This window comes from Nipponia nippon, unplaced genomic scaffold (genome assembly GCF_047370975.1).
Source record: "Nipponia nippon isolate SJK-2023a ecotype South Korea unplaced genomic scaffold, ASM4737097v1 scaffold_10, whole genome shotgun sequence".
Classification (NCBI taxonomy): domain Eukaryota; kingdom Metazoa; phylum Chordata; class Aves; order Pelecaniformes; family Threskiornithidae; genus Nipponia; species Nipponia nippon.
Genome location: NW_028262291.1, coordinates 3,795,526 through 3,821,270, shown reverse-complemented (window position 1 = coordinate 3,821,270; position 25,745 = coordinate 3,795,526). Strand labels below are relative to the sequence as shown.

General features: G+C 40.7%; 1 long non-coding RNA gene across 1 annotated transcript; it reads right to left on the bottom strand.

The window, feature by feature from the left end:
* Positions 1-5,436: 5,436 nt before the first annotated feature.
* On the bottom strand, positions 5,437-14,969 carry LOC148057036 (uncharacterized). Its single transcript, XR_015702045.1, has 4 exons — positions 14,690-14,969; positions 10,398-10,544; positions 8,908-9,040; positions 5,437-8,526 (listed from the first exon to the last, which is right to left on the bottom strand). It is a non-coding gene; the product is annotated as an uncharacterized LOC148057036 (long non-coding RNA).
* Positions 14,970-25,745: the final 10,776 nt, after the last annotated feature.

Here is a 25,745-nt window from a genome sequence, read left to right as displayed (position 1 = left end):
CCCAAGACTGTTCTTAACCAAGCAACCTGACAGTCATGACAAGCCATTTCCTTGTCCTGCTGGTCCTCATCACTGACTGACATATGAACAGCTTTTAGGTGAAGAATCACGTCTGGACAATCTATTATACCCTCTGCTTCTTACCCTGTTTCTTCAGGCTGCAGCTTTGCTCCTTGCTTTTCTTTCACTATTCATTCCCCACAGCAAAAATTCCCAACCCTACTGTCACTACTGCTCCATATTTCCAGCAGTTTTCTTTGCTCCATTGGCTTTTGCTCTGTTATCAGCTCTTTCTGCTGCATGGGCTTCCTGTGGCCCCCTACCCTCTCCCTTTTTCTGTAGCTGTTCTGCTCTCTTCTCCATCCTCAGGACAAGATGACAGACTTACAGAAACTTCCTTCATGGAAGTTACATTCATGGTAAAGGATGACTAAACAACACCCAGACCTTAACTGTCCTACCTGGTGGATCTTCTGCAGTCGCCTTTATGGTGCTGCTGCTTACCTGAACACATGAACTATGGCTGGCATGAAAATGAGCTTTGGGGAGCAATGTCATGGGAACCAGCCAAAGGAGGAACTCTTAGCAGCCTTAAGTGGGATTTCTCTCTGATGTTGTGATTAGTGTCAGTTCCTGAAGCCTGAGATGTTTTTCTGTGGGGTGGTGGGATGAGTGGAGAACACGGAGGATCTGAGGACTCCTCAGGAGTACCATTGGAGTTTGTATTATTGAAGAGCAGGACTCAACGGCATGAGACAATGGACATGTCCTGGGAAGTCATCAGTCAAGCCAGATCATTTTTGAGGGCAATCACATCCTGGGGTTTTGTCATAGCCTCACAGCCCTCATCCTCATGAAGTTTGAACCAAAGTTTGGAGGGGAAGTCTGCTAAGAACCTAGATGGAGAAATATGTTCAGAGGGCTCTGGTTATTAAAGTAGGTCTTTTTTAGAAAACTTAGTTCCCAGCCAGGCTCATTCTTACGCTAAAACTCACATGCTTATACTTTCATATTCATTGCTGACATTTCTGCATGTGCTATTTTGTTCTTCCTTGTCCTGTATTCTTTTTACCTATTGAAATTATAAACACTTTAAAACTAAAAATATACATTTTTTTCCTTTTGTCAGATTATGGCACACATACTTTTGCTGATACATTACTTGACACTGCCAAACAAAACTGGTAAAAGGAAACATAATAAGAAAATGAGTTTTGAGAATCAGGGTAAGTGTTTGTTAAGCTTATTTTTATTATTATTATTGTGGGAAATAGTAGCTTAAGTTAACTTTTTGTGTGAGAATGTTTTAGCTGACTTTGAATGTAGCATAATTGGTTTACACGAGTCTGTTCAACATGTGGCCTCTCTTGTATGAATCATTTTTTACCGGTGGCTAATGTGAAGAAAACTGGCTGTTGTAAGCAAATGACGTGTATTGCTGAATTTTAAAACTTCCCAGCAAAGCACCACTTAAAATCTGTCAGAACATATATGGACGTAGCTTTACAATTCATAACCTCTCCGAGCATGTAGGAGACTAGCTTTTCCAGTTGACCTTTAGTGTCACAACCGTGAAACAAATGGATGTCTCTTTTCCTTATTTACTCTTGGACTTCTCACAGTGCTCATCACTGCAAGGTCTGAGTCCTCTGAGGAGGCAGTGGCCGTATCCTCAGAATACCTCCATGAGCTGGGTGTTGCTATCCTCCTTCCCAGCCCATTGCTCACTGTAGCAGTGAGGGGCAGCTATGCTGCTGCCAGATGAGAAGCCTTCACGTACATCTGGGGTGGCAGAGGGGGAATCAAGACCAGAGAGGTTGTGGAAGATCTGTGTGGTCTGTCACGGTTGATGAACTACTGTGGTAGAGGTTCTCAAAGCCTCGTCTAGGCAAGTTGCTTTCCCAACATGGCACAGCATACAGATAACCTACAATGTTGACTTTCACCCCCCAGGACAGGACAGCTGCACAGGTCCAGCAGGACCATGACACTCACCTGCATCAGGAGACACAGCTGGGCTCCTTTGATTTTGGATAAGCTCTGCACCTTATGGGCTGCGTGGGGTGGGGGCCGGAACACAGACATCCTGAAACCTCCCCAAATACTCTTCTTTCTTAACAATGATCAGTGGTATCAGCAGTGGCAAAAACTTTATCTTGCACTCTGGCACACAAAAGGCCCTGAAAACAGTTATAAAACCAGCGTTTAACAGACAGCTCGCTCAGACAAGTACCCAGTTCAGCACTACGTTACTCCTGATGAAGAAAGCCAGAAACAACTGCATGGTTTGCTGGGTGAGTTTTTGAAAAGTAAACTGCAAGCCACGAAGTATACACAGATAACAGCTCTAGAGCTTGAAGACCAACTAGCATGGAGGTTACTCATCAAATTCTGCGTTGCTTGAAGGTAGTGACAGCAGTAATATATTAGGTAAAATATAATTTCTTCCCCTTCAAGGCATTTGGGAAGAAAAGCTAAGAAGCCAGATATATAGCTAAGAAGCATATTGCAGAAGTCTGTAAAACAGGTTATCTGTGAACAGACGTGTCAGTCATCTGCCGTCAAATATGTCTAGAAGATTTGTCTTAGGTTTTGGGACATTCATTATTCACTCTCTTTATGCTGTTTAATAACAGGCCTTATAGATTACAATGGGAGCCAATTCTCACTCCAAGTTTGGATCACACAAGATATAAGTAAAAAAGTTTTGGATGAATGATCCTTGCCCAGAAAAATCCCCTTGACACCAAGAAACCTGCAGAGATGGCCTACTGCATTGCTTGGTTTTTGACTTAATCATTTAATTCCTCTTGCTATTCAAGGCCCAGAGCAACTTCTTTCTAGTCAACTGTTTTAATATTGTCTCTGTTTCCCCTCCATCTTTCTCACTTCACTAATAAAGCTACAAGAGCTACAGTAACATCAGCATTACAAGAACTAATACATGCAAGTTAAAAAATAAACAAGCAAAAGAAAAAGAGAGAGACTGCTTATCTCCTTTTGGACGATTCCTGGTACTGTTCTACGAGTACATTTCTCGCAGGGACTACTTTTGGTCCTGCAGATGAAAGAAGGAACAGGACTGGACTCTAAGTCAGTTTGTTCAATGAAGCCACACAGTCTCCTTAGCTCTCAGCAAGGAACATTCAGTTTATGATTTTTCTTCCATTTCAAAATATGTTTATATTTGGACCAAGAGAATGTACGGTTTCCACACTGCTAATGTGCTCTGTGGGAAGAGATCCCCAGGAAACTAGCTTGGATACTTACCTTGCTTAGGACTGCTTTTTGTTTTTAAGATGTGGAATGGGTTAAATGCAAACTTGAAATCACCATTTTAAAGATTGTCTTGAAAAGAAAACAGCTGTAAACCAGGCAGACAACAACAGAATGAAGACTTTGGTATTCTTAATAGTTTCCCAGTACTAACCCATGATTCCCTCCATCGGTGGATTGGAAGCCACTTGGAACTAAGCCAAGTCTCCTTCCTGAGTATGTATGTCCTGCAAATGTTGAGTGTAATAGTGTGGTCATCTAAAACCCGTTAGCTGTCACATGCAAGCAGAACATGTCCCACAGCTCCAACATTTTCACTTTTCTGCTACCCAACTGGAATAATGGCTAAATTATTGCATGAAAGACGCTGAGCTAAACTCTGTTTTCACTCATTTCCATGTAACTTCTTGAGATAACGGGATAAAACGAAAGAAGCTGAGCCTACAGAAAGTCTGATCCCTACCAGAGATACTGTTTTTATGTTCAGAGCACACCTATTCAGAATGATTATTTTGATATGAATCTTTGTGCACATTATTATTTATATTAATGGGAATGGAGGATGTACACGCAAGCTGTTGGAATCGGGACAGTGGGATGGGAATGATACATAACGAAGGGAAAACTCCCTGCCCAGGGAATTCAGACAGTGCTGTGCAGTCACTGCTATGCTATTTGCCACGTGCTATATACAGTCACAAAATATTCCACTCAGTCAGAGACATGGCCAGAAAAAGCCCTGCGAACCCCAAAGTCTTACAGTCTTATAATAACCACCGAAGCACGCCCTTCACCACAAAAGGAGCACAGCAGAGCTCCTGTTGACCCAGATGGGACAAGCTGCGTGCAATTTATTCCAGCATGTAAAGAACCAGGCAAAATCAGAGGGGCTGGTTTCAGTATATCCGTGGCCATTTAGTATTGCTCTGGAACTGCAAAGCGAACATTTTTGGCTACCTTAATGAAACTTTATAATGCCAGAATGAGGTATTATGAAATTATCTGGAGTTTTCAGAATATCCATTTATTTCAGGGAATAAAAAACTAAATTTGGGTACCAGTATTTGGGTCAAAAAGGATTCTGCCATTAAAAAAAATCCTTTCAAAATTAATCTGTGTTCCTCTCCCCTCTCCTTCCACTTTTTAATTTGTAAATTTATATTCCTGAGAGTTGTTGGACCAGCTTACAAGGAGGCTACTCGTCATTTGAAGTTCAAATGCAGGAACTCAGAAAAACAAAAGGCATTGGAGTCTTCATGAGTGATTGGAAGACAAAGGAACATAATGATGATACAATAGTCCTTACTGTAAAATACCGTTCCTATTTTCTACAACACCGTACATATTATCATTCCCATTATTATTTTTCTGACAAAAAAATCAGTCTAAGGCTTCAGTTACAATCAAACTGCAAACAGGATGAAACAGCAAACACAATAAGCTGCTGACTGACTTGTATTCCAAAATGCCCAGGCAGCTGCTAGTTTTCAATAGTGTTACGCTGTAATTACATATTCCATTGTCGTTTTCATTTGGCCAACACCAGCATAGCAACCTGGATGACTGGTACCTACCTACTTGTGTATTGGTTTTAAGAAGAGGATGGGGCAGGTCACGTCTTGTCCCACACAAGAAAAGCAGCTGCAGAAGGAGGGAAGATGAAGCTGGTCAAGACGTTATACCCGGACTAGAGCACCATGTCAAACCAGAGCCACCCTTGGAGAGATCAGACCAGTCCTGAAGATCCTGTCAACCATGGGAGCCCAGGGAAGGTGGGCATTTGTTGGTGCTGACTCTGCCCTATGCTAAGGGAAAAGATGGAAAGCCTGGCTCAGCAGCCTTTTTCATGGAGTGCTGGACTGTGACCTCAGTAAAAATCCCCCTGGCTGGGGACTGGAAGGTGTCAGAGGGAGTGAGAGCCAGGGAGACCTCAAAGCCACCCTGTTTGCTTGCCTGGAAGTCCCCGCTGAACTGCTGCCAAAACGATTTAATGTTATTTTTGGTAGTAGCGACGGTTTTCACTATCAGTATTTGAAATGGAGGCAGTATCCTCCATAACAAACATATTGCAGTTTGGGGATGTGTCACACCTGCAGTCGGATCGCCTCTTTTCCTTTCCCTCTGGAACTCCCCTGCTCTCTTGCCCTGCCTGAGGAAGGGGTGTACCTGGGGCCACTGCTGGGGAGCTGGGAGGAGGAAGAAGAGGAGGGAGAAGAATTGTGCTGGCAAGTGGTGTTCCACCTCAGATTTTTGCAGAGCTTAGAAATTTTCTCCCCCCCATCACAACAGTAGTTCATCTAAATTGCAGCAGGAAAATTAGGGAGTATAAATAAAAAAGCTATCCCAAAACTCCCTCCTGTAGCAGCTTTGGTGCAAGTACAATCATAATTCAGAACCACGGGAACAAACCTTGGACGCTGCTGTAGTTTATTATTTAACAGCAGCAAATTGCCATTATTTTTTACCGAGTCTGAGGCATGGTTTGCAACCCACTCTCACACTTCACGGTGCTTTCAACTCAACAAGAACACAGGGTGCAGAGTTGGCTCCAAGTGGCTTTAGGAGCTCTTCCCTTTTGGGGCTGCCGGAGCTTGTACCCAACGCCCTGCTATGGCACTACTCCTGCTCCTTCAGGGGCTTCAGTACTTCCATTGCCAGCACCATACTCATTTATGACAAAGTTGCATATTACTGTATATTATTTAAGCTTCTGTGACGATTAGGGATAAGGGAAAGACACTTCCCTTAGCTGCAGAGGGGAACATACAGAACACCTTTGCTCATGGACTAACCCCATACTGCTGGAAGAGCCGCAATACCTCAGCAGAGAGCTTATAAGAAATCAGCCAGACGTTTAAACAGCAATTTGGAATCACCAAATACTAGCCAAATATATCTCGCTGTTGTTATAGTATAAATATCATTATTGCTATTATTAGTAGCAGCAATAGTTACTATTACTGGTTATTATTAGTCATAATTTTTACTGTGGTACTACTTAGGAATTCCCTTAGTCGACCAGAGTGCCATTGCAATATGCGCTGTAACGCTGTTACCATGACAATTTTTCTCTGTTTGCCAGTGTGTTTTGGCTAGAGAGCCAGCTGTTGACTAGCTGTGCTCCAAGTTGCCGAGCAATAAATCCCAAACCAAATTCATGACCAGATTTCTGCTCCAAGCCTCAATCTTGTGACTTGCGGTGTAGGCTGCTTTGCAACTCCACCTGACTTCATCAAGTCACTCTGCAAAAACACCACTCTGTCACTGAAATAAGTGGCTCTTAAGTCAAATTTTTGAAAATATACGTTGCATACTCATTTGTGCAGGTAAGCGCAGGAGATGCCGGTGGTGAGACTGACAACGTAGAATGTATTTATGAAAGGCTCTGAGGAAACAAGTGAAGATGAGAATGATTTCTTTGCGATACAAGAGAAAAAGCTTTTAGAAGCACATTATATTAAAAAAAAAAAAAAAAGGCATGTAACTAAGCAGGACAAAACAAACTTTGTGAAATGTCAATGGTTTCTTACAGGTGAGGAAATCTCCATGACAGATTGTCAGCCTGTCATTTGACTTTTTTTTCCTTCTTGTAGCAACACGTGAAATTGGTCACTGTGCATAGAGAATGAATTTCACTGTGGGGTTCACTCACAAATGACGTTCTCCTTAAAATTTTCATAGCCTCCTGCACAGAGGTACCTGGCAAAAAGTGCATTGGAGGCGTGTGGGGAGTCCTCAGGTGCTCACAAAGACCCCAGTGATTCGGCTGCCCCAGGACCGCTGGGGTGATGCAACCCTGTTGTCACCAGGACTGCAAGCCATTAGCATCCAAGGGCTGTTGGGTAAAGCCACGGTATGTGAACTAATGGTCCCAAGCCATTACCTAGGAGTTGAAATCCTTATCACAAAAGCACTATGGTTGTGATTTGCATCTCTCCAGTGTGTGGGTTCAGTAACTCTTCCATCTGTCATTACCAGTAATCTCTATTTGTAATCTTCCTAGTACCTCTGTGTCACCAATATCCCCGCTATAGGTGTTGTGTTTTCTAATGGTCCACTTAGCACATTCAGAAGTCTTCCATGCTCACACTATTGTTTGATTATGTCTTTTAGGGTTAAGATCTGATCAGCGTATGTACACCCTCTTCTGAAGCTAAACTGACTTTCCTTAAGCCTACTATTCAGCTGTGCCTGCTTTCTTGTTCACAGGCACTCAAGCAAATGTATTCTCAAACACAGCAAACAGGCTAATGCCTCTTGAGTTTTATGTTCCTTCCTGCCACCTCCTTTTCTTTTTCTTCAGCTTGCTGTAATCACATGTGAATACCAGGGACAAGTCCTTCCGCAGCTTTGAAAAGCGCTGGGAATACCTGATGCTGTCCCATGGGCGACACCTTTGTTGTCAGCACAGCCAGGAGGATGCGATGCTTTGGGACGGTTGTCTGTCTGTCACACTGAGAGCCAGATCCAAGGAGCAATGACTGTGCTCTCTTTGATGGCTTTTGGTCTTGATCCTTGCGGCTGTGCTTGGCACCCCTCTTGATCAATCTTTTAAATTTCCCATCATAGATTACCAATGCTCTTTTCAACAGGTTTCCATTCTCACTTCTAGCTTCTCGCCTAAAGTCCTGAGTTTTCCTGCCTCCCTCTTCAATAAGATAAATTTTTGAGAGACGAGTCGTTCCAAGACGTTTCTGACTGTTCGTGTAGAGGTGTGGGACCGTGTGAGTTTGTGACCTACTGCATCTGTCACTCACCTTCCAAAGCACAGCTCCAGAGATGTCTCTCTGACAGGATCCATTTAGAAGTATTGATGAATTAAAAGTGCACTTGGAACCTGGTATTAGATCCTAATTTAATGCATACTCAGCCTTTATTCAGGCTAATCACAAAATTGATCTGTCTCTTCATGCTAAACTCCTCATGTAAAGGGGACTTTGTCCTTGATCAGAGTTTATTTGGTTAAATACTGATAAGGGTGGATCATGATACAGGTAGGCAAAATATTGCATTTAAGAGAAGATGAGCATTCAGACTTAGGCTTGCTATTTCCATTTGATCACAACAGCTAAGTTTCCTCCGTTGGGCAGCTTGGTCATAGCTTTCTGAGAATGCTCTCCATCGCTGGCAAAAGGCTCTCAAAACTTACAGATGTAGTGACCAATCTCCAGAAAGAGGCTGAAATCAAGTTAGGTCTTCTTGAAACAAATGTCCCAGTCACTTCTTGCCAAATATGCCAGCATTAGAGTACTACAAGAAAAAGATAATGAAGAAAACAAATATAGTTTTATTAATTCTCTTATATTTCTTATTGTTCAAATGCTGCAAACGTCATTGTGTGAGGCACCACACAAACATGCAGTGTAAGACACTGATCTGAACAGCTCCTTAGCTTGGTTAGGGCTGATGTAACATAGCCATACTGCGCATTTATAACATTAAGCAGTACTACTCGTGATAAAAGTAAAACCCATTATAAATAAAAAAAACAAAAGTTATTTATGCCAATCAAAAAACAGTCAAAATAGTAGTCATGCATTGGCATTTTAGTGATCAAATCTGTATTTGATTAATTAAATAAAAAATATTCTTTAACTAATAAGTGATTGATACCATGTTTAGTAACAATACCTCGGGATCATGAGGAAAATCTCTGACGTTTTATTTCTGCTAGAAATCGGTGTAACGATTAGGGCTTCCAGCTCAGGTTCCAGTGAGACATCTTTCTTCCATTGCGTTTTTCTCTGTTCCTTCTGTGCCAACTCTTATAAAACAAGATACCACAGGATTTAATTCTAAAAATCTAATATTACTGCCTTGTGGTGAACTGAATACTACAGATTCCTTCTTGATAATACTGTCTCATGGGATTCCTGTGCGGTAACAGAATCTCCTGGGATTCCTGCCTGGTAACCATATCTTGCTGGACTTTGGTAGTATTTCTCCCATTGGATAACCCCAGCCCCACCAAATAAGCAGTCATAAACCTTACACTCTCATTATTTTACATGACATTATTATACTAATATCAGATCCTGCACTGTTTAAATCAGTGGGGTGGGTTTTTTTTCCACTGATTTTCTCCAAGTTAGAATTGGAGCTCCAAGAGAAAAGAATATTATGGAATATCTTATTTGTTTGACAAGAATAACATTAAGAAATACTTTTAAAGTAGCAATAATAGAACTATTTCATGGCTGCCTTATCTACATACTGTTATTCAACTCCTGCAGGACTCGCACTTAGTCTTTAACCATACATGGACTAGAAAGCTTTTCGTTGTTCTGAAAGTGAGATATTGTCTTCCTCTTCGTGACAGTAAGAGAAGTCACAGCTAAATATTTTTTAAAGGAATATACTGAACAGTTCATGAGAGAGGTTTTCAGTGAATGCCTCTGCTGCAACTACAGATCAGCAATAAACCAACAGCCACAAATCACCTATTATTCTGCTTGTTTTTGTTATACCCCAAAGGCTCACTGGAATATTGGGACCCCATTGCAGCAGATACTGCATCCTTAAATAACGAAAGCGGCAATCCAGCCTTTCTGTTCTTAGCCAGTCTCTCTACCCAATTGTTCATAGCAAATTGACAGGGGATAAAATTATTCCAAAAAGCCCACGAACACACAGAATTTTTTTCTTACGGTCCTGCCCAGTATCTCCAGACACTTTTCCAGCTTCTCCCAGGATGTGGGGTCACCCTGGGAAGCAGCAGTTAATCCACTTGCAGGGTAACTCTGGCATGCAAGGCTGGCCCCCGCGGTTGCACATTTCACAGGGTTCAGACCTGTTTCTTCAACCTATAAAGCTGAAAGTGATTCAGGAGAGGTCTGCTCTGGTTTGCCCTGTGAAATTTCCAGGCTCAAAAGTTTTGGCTCGAGCTTTCCTTTGAATTATTTAGTGCTTCTAATGGCCCACTTTTGAGAAGATGAGGGGATCACCTTGATGGAGGGATTGCGGCTGAGCTGAGAGCCAGCCTTGCAGTTTCATTGTGTTGTCATATTGCCACGATACACCTCTTGGAGAACCCAGCACTAACAGTACAGGTCAAATAAAACAGTGATGGGCCCTGCAAAGAGTTATTCGGTAAGCTTTGTGTCACTAAGCTCTAGACATACCAATAGACATCAGGGCAGGTCCTGACTACCGTCTTCCTGGCATAGGGTGGCTTTAGCAGAGCTCTGACCAGCTGAAGCTCTGGCTCAGTAAGAGAAGGAAGGTTGGAAACCCAGACACTACCAGGGCTTGAAGCACAATGAAGGTACCTGAAGAATATAAATGTTAGAGGTGAAAAGGTAAGCAGGCAACACCTTCTATCGAAGCGCTGTATCTCGCGCTGCATGCTCAGACAAAAAATGGACATATGTCATTTTTCCTTTTCACAGCTGCCTTTCAGTCCAAATATAACACTCAACTCCAGATCTTACAGCTGTTCTGAGCCCTTTTTTGAATCCAGACTGTGTTTCAACACCAGCTTTTCTTTGGTCTTGATCAAGTCATTAAACCTCATAACTCTTGGAGATACAAGTATCTGTGATAACAATCCCTGACTACACGTTATTTTTGAGAGGATCACTAAAGTTTCTGAAGCACTTCCTGAAGATAAAATATGACTGACATGCTCAATAACAGATCTGCCAGTACATCGTTACCCCTAAACCCTTGAATTTCCATCATGTTTAGCTGCCTGAAGTACCACTGAAATTAGCAAGCAGATAAGCAAGTGGGAGGCGTTCAGGAGCATCAGTGGCTTTGGTCCTGGCTGGCATTTTGGTATCTCTACGATGACTAGAAGGGCCGTGTGTTCTGGCTATTACTATAGGGGGGTGATGAACAGGAATGGTGTTAGATTAGGGTCTGCATCTCTGCCCTGTTGCCTTTTAGGGTACAACTTGCTGCATGGACAATGACTCAAGAAAACCATGTTGGAGATTTGTGGAAATATCTGCAGGCAGCCTGGACAACGAAAACAGGAAAAACAAAACACTTCTTTCCAGGGGGCTTTTGACAGCCTCTTAAGGGGGCATTCATGACTTTCTTGTGAGTCACCACCCCAAAAATACTGTAAATGCTATTCGTTCAGCAGGGCTAGCAGTGCAAGCTGGAAACAATCTAGGGAACTCTCATCTTCAGGTCAGTGGGGGCTGGCAGCACGGTTGCTCGCTCCCTGAGAACGAGGGGCGAGACAAGAAAGAGCACGGCTTCAAAATTGCTCTCGTGCATGCTGTGGCTGGTGACTGGCACTGCAGAAAGGGAAGGGTTTATCTGCTGCCCAGAAGCAGAGCTGTGAGTCCCCTTTGCAGCTCTCATGAGAACTGGAATGATTTTTTTTTTTGTGCTCGAGGGATGATTATGGCTAGGAAAGGTTTACATAAAACTGGAATAAAAAGAAAAGGTGCAGAGCTTGGGCGAGATGCATGAAAATTCCTGCCATCCCTCACTGCTTAGTCTTCTGTTTGGAAGGGTCAGAGAGCAACTTTGGTGTATATCCCATTTATAGCCCACAGGACCTTCTTGGGGCCTGAAGCCCTCCTGCTATAAAAATAGGGGAGAATCCATAAAAGCAACAGCATCTCATATATAGCACAAATCTTTTCTTACAAGATAGGCAAGAAGCTAAATGCCTTAATTAGAAGTTCACTGAGTTATTTTTTGTATCTTGCAGCTAACAACACAGAACATGGACTCCTGATTGAATACCAAGGCAGTAAATCAATGGAGGGTCTTCGCTACCGTTCATGAAATGCTCCAGCTGTGCTCCTAAGGATTATAATGTCAACAGAACTCTTGATTTGAATCACAGCCTTGCCTTCACTCAGGGGCCATATATTAGTCTTGAAAAGCAGACAGAGTTTCATCGCTTAAAAAAAAAAAAAAAAAGAATCACTGAGCTGAAAATAAAATGGTGATGTAGGGGAGGAACACTGCAACGCAGCCAAAGGAGACGCATGGCAAATTTCAGCAAAAACCTCTAGGAATCTGAAAGTTAAGATATTTCTCCATGTTTGTTTAGTATAATTTTCAGAAGTCAAATTTAATTTTTCCTAATACGTTTAGACAGTGCTTAGTCACCTGATTAAGTGCTCGGCTGGTGTGACTCCTCACAGCTTCACCAACACCAGTGCAGCAATGCCAACCAACTTCAGCCAAGGATCTGGTCCTTACTCAGAATATGATATATATGAAGAATCCCAGGAAGCAAGGCATGGATCATTTTAGACACAGGTAAATTTGTCTGGAGGACAAATGTTTCTGAACATCACTTTTGTTATGCTTCTGCTTTAGAGCATGAACAAATCAATGAAGACTAGACTGTATTCCATCCAGCTGGATTCCTGAAAGCTATGTTAGAGGTGTAGTTTTGCCTTAGCAAAACACTTGAAGTTTCCCAGGAATCTTTTGACATTTAGCAGGTGTTCTCTTGCAATGATTGTAATAAATCTTAACAACCCATGTGCAACCAGGCAAAAAAAAAAAAAAAAAAAAAAAAGCTGAAGACTCTCCTAATGATGACCTTGAAGTTGTTGATGAGGTCACAGTGGTAGTGTCATACTGCAGTTTGCACATGTTCTTACTTTTTTATTCCTATAGGAATCAGCTGCTGCCAAAGTACACGTGATACAAACTAGAATCTTGATTATCCAAATCTCAGTCATAGTCTCTGTTTCCTATAATACAGTTCTATTCCTGCTATTTATTGCTTACCTTGAAAAGTATTTCAGTTATTCAAAACCTTTGTTACTCAAATTCACTAACTGGACCCATTAAATTGATTTGCAATTAATTCAGCTGGCCCAAAACCATTTCCCCTCTCATAACTGCACTGAAGTTATGCAAAAGTTTGCACAAAACTATTCAAAAAGGAGAAGATCTAGCTTTACTTTGAATACTTTTGTTGAAAGCAAAAAGGAGGAAGAGATCTCACAGAGCCCTAATATTCCTGGAACTTTGGGCAGGAGCAAGAAAACTGGCCATACGTCCTCTCTGAAATATAGAATTAATTGAAAATGCTGCTTTTCAATAACACCAAGGTTGAACAGTAGCTCAAATACAATGCGGTTGGAGAGTTGAGCCAAATTCCTGAAACGTAATACTAGTTTCTACTGCACTGGCTCTTGCAAAGTCACGATACCTACTGAGGATGACAGTAGTTTGTTTCCTGGCTTGGCATTTTGTTTTTTATTTTGCTTCCCACCATCACACGCGAAGCCTGTGCAGAGCTGTACCAGCTCATGCTCCCTCTGCCATCTGCAGGACTGCACCCAGGGCTCATGCCCACGCCTGCCACGACGAGCGAGGGATCAGTATCAGACTCTCCAACAGCCTTCATGCACATAAACGTCATCTCGTTGTTTCCTTGCATAACATGAACTTCTCTTCTCATGGGGTCTCCAAGTACAAATATACACGTGCCACCAAAGTTGAATACACAGTTTTACAACTGTTGAATGTATCACTGGTTCACCATCACAAACAGTATAGCCAAATAGAAAGGATGAATTTGTTTCAGAAATATGTGAACTCCCAGTATCACATCTACAAGTAAATTATGTCATTGGTGTGAAAATACACATTTTGTTTGTCTCAGTTAAAGTGCCTTATTCCTGGAAGTGTGCGCAGAATAAAAACCCCCAGGCAGGGTTCTCCAGGGCAGTTTTCTGAAGTGGTTCCGTTTCTTCTTCCCCCCTGCTGCTTTTCTTTTTCCTCTAGCAGTCTCATGGAGGGAGCAGCACCATAATAGCAGCTCAAAGTATAAAAGTGGTTTTTTATCTCTCTTTGCATTTTAATCTGTCCACGTCTCCTTTCTGATTCTGCTTTATCAAGGTTGCATGGAAAAGAGGCAAAGTGTCCTTCAGTCTTTCCACAGCTTTTTGACCAAATGCTTCATTATTTTCTAAAAACATTTTCTTCCCTTGTTAACCATACATGTTCTTTATGTGGGCTATAAGCTAGATTTGCTCCAAAACTTACCAAGCAAACTCTTGCCTGCCTTTCTAATTAATCTTTGAAATAGGAATCTTGTTCCAATATTCAAACACCAGAATATCCCACACATAGACTTTATAAACTGTGTTATTTTATAAGGACTTATTTGTTTTATAAGAATCTTGTTGTTCCATAAGTTTAGAGTTTTTCATCTCATTGTAGATACAATGGGAAATCTATAGAAAAACATATCAGTGCAGATAAGAGTTTTTTGTTTTAAATTTAAGTTTTCCATGGAAAAGAAGTTGGATGGAGTATTTGGCTTGTGTCATGAGACAGTACCATTGCAAAAATCATAAGTTTTTTTAATATTGATTTTTTAAATCAGAAAAGCTTTCTTATTTTTTGTTCTTGGCAGAGAAGCCAGCCTTTGTTGGAATTTAAACCAAGAAGCAGTATTAAGTTTACATTAAAGTAATCTTACCTTGTATTGAGCTATGGGGCAGGAGTCCATCCTCATCCTTTAGGGAAAGGTATTAAAAGAAAGCTAGATTGGGTTCCTTCCTCTTAGGAGGTGCTCAACCTGCTATTAAACCTGATAAATTCCAGCTCTTCATTGTCCTGCCCCAAAATATCTCTGCAGAGTCACAAACCCAAATAGCTACAAAATGAAACCTAGGCCCTGAGTTCAAATACTGTTACTCCTCTTTCCAGCAGCTGAAGCCTTATATTTGCATGCAGATCAGGCTTCAGAAGCAATTGCATTGTGGGATTTATTTCAGCCCCTTGAGAAGACACTACAAGCAGAGGTAGCCACATCTTTTATGGGGATTAACAAGGAAGGAGTTGATTCTGGCCAGAAGATGGTCAACAGCTGCCTTCCTTGGGCACACATGCAGGGAATTAATGAACCTGTGCCCTCCACAGGCTCTGAGAGAGGTGTGCTGGAGCAGCTGGGGCTTTCTTCTGGCTCAGGGGGCTCTTTCTGAAGGGTGGTGGGGTTTCTTTGAGACCATTCTGGGTTGGATCACTAGGCTGCTTGTGTGCTTTCAGGCTTTCTGGGAGGCGACCATTCTTACTTTATATAGGTATATTCTATCTATGTACAGCAGAGGAGAGAAAAAGTAAAGAAAGGATTGTCTTCTCTGAAAACATATACAGAAGTATTGAACCAGAAGTGAAAACATGGGCCTACGGGGAGGGAAGTTGCAGGGGAGAAGGCTTTGGTACAAGTTTTTACTAAGGCTGGGAAAATGCTTAGAGAAGTAGACCGCAGAAAGGGATGATATACAACAAGAGAGTGAATTTGGTCTGTGCAATACAGATATAAGAGGAAACTTAACATTGCGTTGAGTTCTCTAAGGAAAAACAAACAATATGTAGGATCACCTTGCTCCATTTAGATTAGGAAATTTAGGGTGTTTAAAAAAAAAAAAAAAAAGAAAAGAAGGAAAATCTCATTTCTGAAGAGCTTTGTTTTACTACCCTGATCCCCCTCTGGGAAGATCTTAGAGCATCTCAGTTTCCTATAACTATTTTCAAATGCATTTGCAGTAAAGCACTGGAAATACAATGTGCTCTTCATTCAGAACTGGGGAGAGAAAGGGTTAATCTGATCCAGAGAGTTTTCTTTCCATATGCCCTTCTGAATATGGCTAAAAGATCCTCGGAGCAGACAGACTATGGGACACAAATAAACTCAGTTCCTGTTGCTGTAGTTTTAGACCCATGTTGCCATGAAAAAATGTCTAAGGATTTAAGAACAATTTTCAGTTGGTTTCATGGTCTGAGCAACACATGCCTGTGAGACTCCAATGTCTGCAGTGTAAACCAAGCATGTACGATCATACTATAACTATGCTGTGCCGAGTAACGTATGTCACCTATCTTCTGGTGCCACTGTCTCAAAGATTGCCAGCAGACTTCTTTCAGACTAGTTCGTTTCTGGCTGCACAAAGTAATATTTGTGTCACTTTTCCTAGTAGGAACATAAAAGGAAGGTGGAGCCTTGATCTGCTGTCAATTTTTTTGGGGAGCCATATTTGATGAAGTATCTAAAGACACTGAATTCTCGTCATACTTTATGAATGAGTCCATTTCTCCCTCCAAAATCCATACATGGAATAATTTCAAAAGATAAAAATTGATTTAAGACAAATTATTATCTTTTGTGGCTGGTCATTACAGGTCATCACATATGATGTTTTATCAGACAGTATAATCAAGCTTACATGAAGTACACCCAGAAAAGGTTATTTCCAAATGAAAAAGACATTCCATTCAAAAACATCTTAGTGTGAGATCTTGCGATATTTTGACACTATCAGACTTAGTTTTCTTTGCTCCAGGACAAAAATTTGCAAAATGAAGCAACTGGTGCCAGAGATATTTCCAAGTCAGTAGAACTGCACATCCCACCAGAGCTGGATCCTTCCAGAGCTCTGCAGCCAGCCCTGCTGCCCTGTGCTTCTTATGGACTTTTGCATTAGCATCGGGATGTCTCTAAATTCTTCTCACAGACAAACCACGGTTCTCCAAATCCAGACATTTCAGACTGCGATAAAGATACTACAGCGTTTAGGATTGTTACCGTAGGAAAGCATAGCATTTTCTTTAATATGTAAAGTGAAGACCATGAGCTTGTTTTTGTGGTCGGAAAGGGGATGTACCCTGGGTTTCAGAAAGGCTTCTCTTCTGCTATGCAATGGTGGCATCTAAACTATTGCAGAACTAAAACGGGACAGAGTCCTCTAACCGTCTAAATTTGGAGGTGGCCCAAGCATGCTAACAAAGGAGGACAGTTACCATCAACTGTTCTTTAATTATAGATCTGCTTGTTCACCTTCCCAAATCCTTCAAACCTTCCGAAAGGAAACAGGAGACATTTGAACTTGAGCGCCGCTGCAAACTTCAAAGGCACTATTTAAGATAGCTTAAAAAAAAAAAAATCAGTCAGTTCAATACATTTTCTCCCTATGCAAAGCATTTTACCACTTAAAATCCAAGAAGGAAGAACACAAATCTTCTTTAATAGAAGAGGAAGCAGATACATGAACTAAAGAAACTGCTACCTTATCCAAGCTATTCAGTTCTGTTCTATTCTTTAGTTCTCACAGGGGTACAAGTTTCCCAAATTTCCCTAGGGATTTATACATATTCTCACTCTCTTTCTCCCTCTGCTTTGCTAATTCATGCCGCTGAAATAAACCTTCCCAACACCATGGTTATGAGCAGTGCTCTCGTCTGAGGAACGGTACATCCAAAAAGCAAGGCACCTTTCCCTTACAAATAAATAACTATTTTATTCAAATGTGCCCCTGACTTGTTTACTGCACACATTTACAAAGGGCTCAAAGTACTCCAAAATCTTGTTTAAACTTTCACAATGTTGTAATGTCAGGTGGAAAATGATTCAAGTCCACTGAGAGTAATAGAAGTCCCACCACCTGTGGTGGGAACCAGCCTGTGCTGGAGTCAAACCAAGCAATTATAGCTGAAACGCTGAATTTTATGGTACGAATTGGTTCAAATCACTCCAACAGAGAGAATTCTTTGGTGTACATTCTGCCCAATAGCTTCCCTGAAGATAGTAACAAAAATGAAATTTGGCCTCAAATTGGAGAAAAATATGTCAAATCCAAGTAAAAATTTTTACACCTAGTTACTTAGGTGTCTGCTTTTATTCATGTAATATTTTCAGGTCTCTTTTTTATATTTTAGAAGCTGGTCACTTCTTTTTGCTGTCACTTTAATAGCCACAAAATATGTAAAGCAACATTTGCAGCTGCAAATGTTTCCTTCACTGGGTCAGTTTGTCTGTCAGGGTTGTGTCCGCGACACCGTTTCCCATTACAGGTGCCACCAGCGAGTGAAGAACGTGAAAAACAACCACAAAGGAGGGAACCGGCCTCACATTGCTCGTCTCCACACTTGCAGCTAAGCTTTTCTGTGGACAAATGAAGGAACGCACTATTTGGAAAAATGGCTATAGCAACAACTAGGAACCCACGATCAGTTTTTAAAATGTCATTACCAGAACAAAGGAAAAATAAAAATTCTTCAGTCCTTGAAGACATGTACAGCTGTGGTGACATTCTGAGGAGACCAGAAGCAACCAAGGGGTGATTGAAGACATCTCACATCCACTTCTTAAGCTCTAGAAGATGTAGTAATATCTGTCAGGATCTGGTTGATCAGCAGACACTCTTTGTAGTCTCCTGGTTTTGACATGTTAGCGTCCCTCCCCTGTGCCTTGCCTCCCCACGGAGAAAATGGAGACTGGCGAGACTGTCAGTGACCGCAGCTGTATCCCATGTTGTGACACACAGGTGGGTCATGAGTGCTTGCATCCTAAAGTCAGGAAAACAAAGTGAAATACGGAGATGGACCCCATTTCACCCCAGACCACCACATCAGCATGCGGAGCTGGGGCAAAGCCCAGGCTGCTTGTCCATGTCCTGTGCTTGGGCCACCGTGGCAAAGCTTGAAGCCCAAACTCCAACATCAGTCTCTTGCCTGTGAAGTCAGAAGTGCTTGTTGTTAGCTCGTTTGTAAATCCTATCAGATATAGCTTACATTATGTAAATGCTAAGTGACTAATGTCACAAGGAATAGTCTAACAAGATGGATTTGAATTAGTGGGAGTTAATGCATTTCATCCCACCATCTGTTGTTTCACTTGTTTGTTTCTTTGTTGTTTTATTTTCCGGGTAGAAGAGACTTCTTTTGTGATACTTCTAAATGCTATATTTATTGCCAATAAAAATAGTTTGCATTCCAAAAGGAGAAAAAGAAGAGGTGTCAGTAAGGTCCTTCTGTGCACAGATTATTGTTTTGATAAGACAGATCACAGCAGTTCCTATCAAGATCTTTTTGGCAGAGTGGCATGATGACCCACTTGCAAATGTTTGGTTCTTAGAAAACAATTGTGCACATAAACAATGCACAAATAGTTGTCCTAACTGAATGCCTCTTTTTACAAGACCTTCAGCACATTACTGGTAATTAAAATTGAAACACTTCAATTCCAGGAGTATAACAATGTGTAGAACCTTGTTTGCTTTGGGCTCAAAGATGTAATTGTATTTGCTGTATGTATATGACATTCAGTAATTTCATGATGACTAAACTTAGAAAAGTTTGGCTGAATTTGTTTTAATACGTTTTCAGAGAGGTACATTATAAACCACTCTCTTTTAGCACTCTCCCTGAGTTTTTGAGGCCAGAAAAAGGATTCCTTATTTTTAACATTTTTAATGCAATTGATTATACATCTTTCTGGGGAAAATTCCATATAACTATGCAATACATGTACATAGAAATATGAAGAATCTTACACTTTCTATCAAATACAAATAAACACTAAGCTTTAAAGTTTTCATTGTCATCATTAGCAGCTTTATTTTCTGAGGTTATTGTTTAGGTCTGAGAGGGAGATTCTGGACGTCCATGCACAATGGTGGCAGGGTGCTCAAGGAAAAGGTTTTCATTGTAACTCAAGGAGGCTTTTCAACGGCATTGGTTTGTGATGCCTCATATTGCCCTGCCTGGCTACAACTTTAAATACATTTACTTGTCTGCTCCTCTGAGCTCGTATTTACTGATGAGGCTGTGAATCAAATAGTTGATGATTAATATCAGTGTATTATAACAGCTTTGCTGTCTAGACCTTTTTCAGCCTGAACTGTTCTGCATGGGACTAAACCTTCTGAAAGCTGGGGGAGTAACCACATCCTCAATTCAGACAATTATAAGAAACAGTTAAGCCTTGTCGACTGAATAGTTGAACTCATACCAGCCCCATTCCAAAACCAGGTCCATGCAACCACCCAAAGCAAAGGCACGTGTGGTCAAAAGGATTTCTTTGCCTATTGTTTTGCAGAGGGTTGTACATCTGTAAAGAAATGCAGAGAAGAAAGAGGAAACATCAGGAAGTAAAGCAGGAAATCCAGGAGATCAAAAAAGGACTCGAAACAGAGAGGGTTTGGGGCCAGGTACTGCCATTAAAAAGTATGAACAAAAAATCCCCTCTAGCATTATCTCATGCTTGCGGTGACTGAGGAAAACAGATTTTGTACATTCTTTGTAATTAATTAAGGTTACCTTGAGAAATGTCACCAGTCTCTTCTAAATGCTGAGGGTACAAGCGTGAAGCAGTTTCCAAATACAAATGGGGTGCACTGCTATTCTTGCTGAAGCAAATGGGTAACGGTAGCAGGGCTTGTAGAAACAAATATCAGACCTATAGCAAATGGTGAAACAAAGAGTCAGAAATATCACAAAATTACTGAACTATAATCTCAGGATGGCAGACTAATGACCCCCAAAGAGAGGGAAAATCCATGCTGAGAAAGTGGAGAAAAATACGTGAGTAAATTGGGAAACAATTCCTGCTTTGTAATTTAGTTATTCAACATGGGGTAGCTATTTATGTTTCATGCACAACTCTTGCTTTTTATGAACAGACAACCACAAAAGTAATAACATAATCACCAAAGACCAGAATATTTTACATGAATTTTTTAACAGCCTGGAATATAAGAGCTATGATGGGCTAAAGCAAGGATTAAAGGAACTAAAAAAATTTGCTTCAGATATAAATCCAGAAGTCATGGATCAGGCGGCATGTCTTCTGTCTGGAAGCAAGTGAATGAAAACTGCTTGCCAAAAGCCCCTGATGCACTGTTCTCTGCCTCATGCCCATGTAAAGAAAATGACATTTAAGTCCAGTTCAAGTAATGTATTAGTGACTGGGAAAGTAACACAATATTTGTATAATTTGTGCAATAATGCAGTGCTATAAATGGCACCAACAAAAAGACTTTTATGATGTGAAGGAGGTGAAGGAGACAAAGAGAGTGTTCCTTGTGGAGTTCAGGAAAGAGCTGGTGCAGGACAGCAAGCTGAAAAGGTAGCTTTTGGAAGTACACACGCCAGCTGCTCAATTTTTGTTTGTATCTGGCAATTGAACGACTATACTGAATGTGCAATAAGGGGTTTTAAGGGCAAGAACAGGTAGTTAGTACACTAGACTGTTAAAATGGGCTAGAGAATAACTGATCCAAAACTGAGCAGCATGCTTGGTTTCACATGAAGTTTGTGGAAAGAAATCTGAGGGGCTGGGATAGGGAACTGGACTCCGAAATGTACAGCATGAGTCTGAATATCCAAAGGCAAGGGAAAACTAATGATCAGTTTGGATTCGGTAGAACTAATAGTTGAATCACTGAGTCACAGAAAGGTTGAGGTTGGATGGGATCTCTGGAGGGCATCTGGTTCAGCCCCTCTCCTCAAGCAGGGCCACCCAGAGCAGGTTGCGCAGGAATAGGCAATTAATAAGTGGTGACCATGCTCTCCTGGCTCCAGGATGAGAACAGCAATAGTTTTGTGCTCTGGTAACTGACTTGCCACCCAGGATGGAGAGGGTTGAAGTCGTGATCTCAAGATCTGGTTTCTACTCCAAAAGGAAACAGTTACAGGGTGTGAATGAGTAGATCTCACACAGCGTGCATCTACACTGGTGTTTGGTTCCAATCAGAAGCGTGTTTTTGAGCAAGGTCCTGCTAGTTGGAGTTATGTCAACATTTGCTGAGCGCGTGAAGTGGATTCCTTCTTGGTGACACTCAACCCAAAGACCCTCTCAGAGCGCTCCATCTGCCAAAGAGCTTTCAGTTCATAGGGCCAAACTGGAAGTCATCCAAAGTAACCCTCCCACCCACTCCCAAAATACGCATAGTGTGGACATTGGGTACTTGACTCCAAAGGTTTCGCTCTGCAGATCTGTTGGGTCTGCACTATGTGTTAATGCAGATGTAACCGCATAATGCTGGTGGTGGCCCTGAAATGGACTCTGAACCACAAAACAATTGAAAATTGACCTGGTATCTAACCAAAAGGCTGCAGCAGATGAGCTCTTTACCAGGTCTGACTTCCCAGAATGACCCTTTCTATGATCTCTGTTTTGTGACGAATTTAAGGATACCAGTGAACTTCCAGAGTATGTGAAGATTGCAGAAACTACAATCCAAAATGGGTAAAGTTCACATCTTCCTCAAAAAAAAAAAAAAGAAAAAAGTCTGGTAATAGCCTGTACAATGGAAAGGTATAAAGTTACTCAAGAAAATTTTAGAAGAGGAGACACATCTTGACTTTACAATCCCAAGCAGAAAGTAACAGTAACTCAAACCTACTGCCTCTTCTGAGGTGTCCCATAAGGTTCTGGTCCAAATAAATAAAATGGAATATAGGATACAACTGGGATAATTATCGTGAATAGGATTTCAGCCTGTCAGTATCTGGGAACTGTGGAATTCAAGGTTGCTAAAAGAATATTAAGTAATGAAGGTCTGTAATGAAAAGTATTTCAACAAGAACATTAATATTTCTTAAAAGATAAAAAAAAAGACAAATCCCAAAGCCATCTCCTTTGAATTGCTGCAATGAGACTGAGCAAAGAAAAATTCTAAGAATGCCAGTAAAATTGTTTTAGGTTGATGTGAAAATCATCACTTACCTACAGTAGTTAAAATGCCATCGCCTCCACCCAGTTAATTATTTTTTCTTTTGTCTCCCCCCTCCTTTTTTTTTTCAGTGTCAGTATTTTAGACTTTGTTGGGATGGAAACTGAAACCGAAATAAGGGTATAGTTCATGTGTTAAACTAAACTTCATTGCAATTTCTTATGGGAAGGTGGTTAAAACAATACTCCTACAAGCAGCATGCAATACAGCTCAAAACAAAGACAGGAGTAAGCAGGTGTTTTGTAATTAAGGATATTCCTATATTCACCAATAGCAATTACCTTCTGTTGCATTATGGCCGGTAGTTTGACCGTCTGTAAAAGAGAATTAAAAGGAGAAAAGAATGAGAGGAAAAATTAATAAAAACAGAGACAGAAAAGCAGGGGATACAGTCAGCACAAGCACTTGGCCTTGAGAAAAGCTAAGAGTGAAGACTAAATATTTGATAGGAAATGGACTTGGAGCTGGTGTGAAGATGCCATCTTTGTGTCATGGGAAACAGGAGTTTGTCCACTTTCTTTAGACGAACAGGATTGTATCAAAAATACCTGATGCAGCCATAAGTCATTAGCTTTACAACAATAATTTTTAGGGGACAGAAAGATGAGAATGAATCTTGCTTTTCTTACAAGTTGAAGTGAAGTAGATCTGAAAGGAGGCAAAATAAATGTGGCCCAGAAATTAGACATGGGGAAAACTAGCCCTCTTAATCTTCAGCAGTAGGTGATATGCCCCTGCCAGTGGGGTTTACTGACATTTTCCTTCCCTTGCATTTTGTTCTTGAAGCTTGAGAGCCGTGAGGACTCCCTACATCCCTCTCTTTCCTGCCCAGTCAAGTTGTTCAGCCCCCACCAGTAGCCTGAAGGGAAATACAGAGCTGAGATAGGGTAGCTGGCGTAATCAACAATGTGTCCCCAAAACACCCCGATGGCCAGGATGCAAAACTTAATTTTCTTCACTAATACAACCAGCTTTCAAAAGACACCTTGAATTCTGCAGTAGTTTGGACCTTGTGTGGTTCACAGGAGAGTAAACAAAACAGAAAATCTGAATTCTTCTATTTCTTTTTCAGTCTCTGTGTTTCTTCTTTGCACAGCTTTTCCAGTGGCTCTTGACATGATACTGCCTGATTACTTCTGTGAAGATCCCATCGCTATTTTCAATTATTTTGTAAAAGCAAGAACATTTGAGAAAGTGGTTCATGGTTTCCTGTACCCTTTTTGAAAACTAGGTCTATTCTGTGTGCACCACATTGCATTATTTAATATACTTCATTGAAGTGTCTTTTTACATTATTTCAGTGTAACGGAAAGCAGAGATCAAAGAATTTTAACTTTCTTATTCAAACATAGTTTCCTTCTTTGTTAGAACATTACAGAAAAGATCCGAAGGTGGAAGAAATGGAGCATACTTTTTGGTATAAAGACACCTTTCTGTTTTTACCTTTACAGGGATATAAGCAGTGCTAAACCTATAACTACTAGGCTTAGTAAACTCATTCTACGGACTCATTTTACTTCTCTCACGGAATTCGCCCCTTAGTGATGGAGGATTTTCACTACCTAGATTTAAATGATCATATTGTTATTCAGCAGGTAGCCCACAGAAGACCTTTGTGTCGATATGACCAGGGAATGGGATTTGCACCTGTCTGTTTCTATGTAATGTCATATTTATCTTACAGATCTTTTGTTAAATTCAGATTGAATGTTTATTCAGTGCAGTCTCTCTTTTCTGCAGCTGTGCTGTATCAGGGCCTAATTCTAGGAAGTGAAGAGCACAAGACCAAATCTCATTGAAATGACGATTATTTGGGCTTGTCAGGCACATCTAAATCCTTGTACTACTCTGTCATCTCCTGACTGCGAAGAGAAATTTTTAAAGCTTAACCCTTTGCTCAAAATTAAACTTGTGCTGTGGACTCCCCTCAGCTTTGTAGAAGTTAACTTCCATAATCAGAGTAGAAAAAATTATAGAAACATATTTTTATGTGGATTGAACCAAAACTCAAGATTGTTAACCATGGTCTGGATTTGGAGTTTTTAGTTTAGGACTACCTTGTGAAAATAACAAGCATTTGAAAAGAAAGGAAAATCAGAACATAGCAGCCACCTTAAATTAGCGAGTCACTACAGTTTTTGTATGCCCAATGTGACTGTTATTTTCCCCCCCAAACAGTTAAAACGTATTTAACCTAGAACTAGGACTTCCTGTAGAAAACTTAGCTGAACAAAAGTACCTGATAAAGTTTCTCATCCCCAATGCTGAATTTTCCTATATTGCAAGTTCAGTCCACACCACAAACTCAGCTTTCACATCATATTTGGGTCCTGTTTTAGGAGAGGAATCATCAGTCGGTAAACAGGTATATATTACTGAAGCTCGGCCAATGCAAATGCCACTTTACCAACATTCATTTATTTGAATGACAAGGTCAGGTGTCTTGGGTGTTTAATTAAATTCAAAAATACTCTAGTAATATGTAGGTCTGTTGAAATGTTTGAAGTAGCTTACAATTTTACTTTTCTTGGACAGTCATGGGAAAAGTGTAATTGCTACTGACTGATCATAAAATAAAAATAAATATATGTAAATTAAAAAATAAACCAGTTTTCTAACTCCTGTATTCCATAAAAATAGGAATGTAGCCTTTCATGAGGAACTGCCAAAAGAGTCATGAAAGTGCCATGCTTTCTCTGTGGACACAAAATTGGTAAGTGTAAAATATTCATATGATCTGGGAGGACAGGGTCACTGAGATAATACCCTATGGCAAGTTAGAACGAAAATACTAGTAGTGAAAATGATTTTTTTTTTTAGAAAAGAAAATGTGAAAGTCATTGACAAAATTATTACATCCAACTAATTTACATTTGAATGTGCCTTAGTTTATCTCACATCTCTTTTACCACAGATAATAATTCTACAATAGCTAAAAGTAAGTGGTGTGACTTTCAGTTATATTATACAGTGTCTAAAAAACGTCCATGTTAATGCCTGTCATACAATCACAGCTGTTAG